The following is a 3,010-nucleotide window of genomic DNA, read 5'->3' on the forward strand; positions in this document are numbered from 1 at the left end:
CTGTGTCCACCAGAGCTGGGTACTTCAGGGCTTCTGAAGTGCCAGGCCATTTCACAGAGACATCCCAGGACACTCTGTTGTCCCTGGCCTCCACCTGGCTGGAGGTAGGGCACCTCTAATGCTGGCAGAGATGCCCACACTTGTCACAGGGTCCTGTGTTGCTAGGGGAAGGGTCTCTTGAGTGAGAGGGACCCCTGCGGGAAACTGGGGCAGCCCTTCTCCTGGGTGAGTTATCCCCAGTGTGGCCACCTTGCAGTTCCTGCACTCTGTCCCAGAGGGCAGAGGTGGGTTGGCCATGCCAGGTGTCCATGTCCTCTCCATGGTCACAGAGGAACCTCCACAGAGACCCCCTTGACATGCTCCGATTGGCTTGGGCTGATCTCCTAGGAGAAGGTCACCTATTCCTGATGGCTGAAACCTGGACCCGTTCTGAAGAAGGGGAAAGGAGGCATCGCTCCCCTTTTTCAGTTCAGACATGGAGGTCTTGATCTCTTTGACAATGTCTTTAGCCATAGTTTCTATGGCTGAGATCAGGGGTTTCTGATTTGCACTGTCCTCATATTCCCTTAAATCATTGGCAAACTCACAGACAGTTTTAGCACTTCCATCCTGTCCAGTCAGGAGTATCCCTCCTAATGTGGGAGCATGTTTGTGAGGGGCACCCTGGGTGAGTTTCTTTATCAAGGGCCGTCTCATGGGTACCTCATCTGGGTCCCAGGGGAGCTGGCCATCCCCATAAATTTTTTCCAGCACAGCCATCTGTCTCAGATACCCAATGCCCTGTTCCATAGCTGTCCATCTAACTGGGGCCCAGGGCAGGACCCCTCTTGAGCAGTACAGGCTCTTGATGGCACTGAGGATCCGGGCCCAGAGAGAGCAAGTCCCTCCCCCACCCTTCACAGTCCCCTGGCAGCGGTGATCCTGCACACAACTGCTCTGTCCAGCTGGGCCTGCACCACAATATTTGTCACAGTTCTGGAACACCACCACAGCAATCAGATCAGTTTCTGTCTGTGTGATGTCTCTGTAATCATTGGCTGTGATTGGAAATTCTCTGTGCCAATAACTCCTCCCCAGGATGTGTCTTTGCTCACATGTTGTATGGTTAGCTACAGCCTACACCCACTGGAAAGAATTTCACTGCAATCCAACAACTCCTCCAGCACCCTGATTTCATCAGCCTGCTGCAACAACCAGGAGAAGCAGGACAAAAGACTCTGCCCAGAGTCCACCATGACACTGAAGAAATCCATTGAGTGCTAACAGTAATCAAGAGGAGTGGAGAGCACTGCTGGTGGGAAGTGCTGGTTGGATGGTGTCCAGCAGCAGCTGGGACACTGCCCCTGGTGGCACAGCCACTGTGATTTTCCTGCCTGCTCTGCTCTCTGCTTGCTGTTCCACATTGGTTTGCAGTTAGAGTTAGGAGGATGGCCAAGCAAGTCACACTGCTGCAGACATTTCCCATCATCAATGTTTCCTGTGTGCTTTGTGTCACTGAATGGCATTGCAGAAGACTTTGGAGGCTAAGGAACCACCAAATTTCCTTCCCATTCTGATTGGATGATGACATTCTCTGTTCAGAAGCACAGAGACAAGAGACAACCACACAGCCACTCTCTGGCTGAGAGAAATGCACTCAAGTCACCGAGCAGATTGTGGTGGCACAGTCCCCCTGTCACTGGAAACCTCCTCAAGACCTGATGGGATTCCCCCTCCCCCCTTTCCTAGGCCATGAACTAGCCCAGGGTAAGCCAGGTATGAATCAGGACAGAGAGAAACAGAGCCCTGAGAGGTGTCCTTGATGTGCTGCACCCTCCTGCAAGTGCAGATGTCCTGGTGAGACAGCCTGGGTCAGTGTCCCTTGGGGAATTATCATCTCTGCTCTGAACTGAAAGCTAACAGAATATTCTACCTTTGACATGAAATAAATAATAAAGGAGCTTTGTGAGGAGCACTTTGAAACCTTGAAGAAAACTACAGAGACACAAATAGCTCTTAGGGCACTTGGGGATCATTGCCTGAGCCTCACACACTGAGAGGAGACTGAAGGAATCTGCTCAAGAAGTCAGAAGCATAACAAAAATTCCTTCAAGTATTAATTGGCCTCACTGAGGGCCATTAGCAAGAAAGCCTCCCAGGGGTGGTTAGAAAAGCTCCATGAAGGCCATGATTGAAGGCAGAGAAAGGCAAAGTGCAGCTGAACAAATCCTGGCCTTGGTTTAGGAAAGAGAAAGGCCAAGCTCTGACCCTCAGGCCTTGGAAAGGCAAATCCTGAGAGCCTCCAACTAAAACTTCATCTCAGCAGCCATGGTGGCAGAAGCTGCTGCCAGAAGGAAGAGGTTCAAGACCTTGTCCCTGCTGAGCCTTTCAGCCCTGCCAGAGACCTTGGCCATCCCTCCTGCAGGCTGTGCTACACTGTCCCATGCCTGCAGCTCTTTCCCTTCAGGCTGTTGACATCCATCTGGCTTCCCAGCCAGCTCTCCCCCTGACATTTCCACACCTTCACTCAGGCCTCTCCACTCTTCCTGCCTGTTCCTTGACACACAAAGGCAGACATGGGCTGTCCAGACTCCTCCTGGGTCACTTCTTGCACCACAGCTCTACACTTTGAGTGACATTTCTTTGTCCTGACCTCCAGTCTGAACCTTTAAGTTGCACTTTCTGAAGGCTTCCCTCTGTGTCCACAAGCAAGAAAAGCTCCATCACCTGACACCCCCCTTCAAGCAGGTGCACATCACCCCTGAGCCTTCACTTCACCAGGCCACAGAAGCTCAGCAGCTTCAGGTTCTAGATAGAGACTCCAAACTCCATCCAGGCAGATCTCCTGTAGAGCTTCTCCAGTGCCTCTCCATTCCTCCAGACTAAGGAACTCCACAGACAGACATCAATATTGCAGATGTGGTCACAGCAGTGCTGAGTGCAGGGGAGGACAACCTCTGTGTCTGGTGGCCACACTCCTCCTCCCACAGCCCAGCTGCACTTGGCCTTCTGCACTCTGCTCAGCCTCTGC

Source organism: Dryobates pubescens, unplaced genomic scaffold (assembly GCF_014839835.1).
Source record: "Dryobates pubescens isolate bDryPub1 unplaced genomic scaffold, bDryPub1.pri scaffold_56_arrow_ctg1, whole genome shotgun sequence".
NCBI classification, from domain to species: Eukaryota; Metazoa; Chordata; class Aves; order Piciformes; family Picidae; genus Dryobates; species Dryobates pubescens.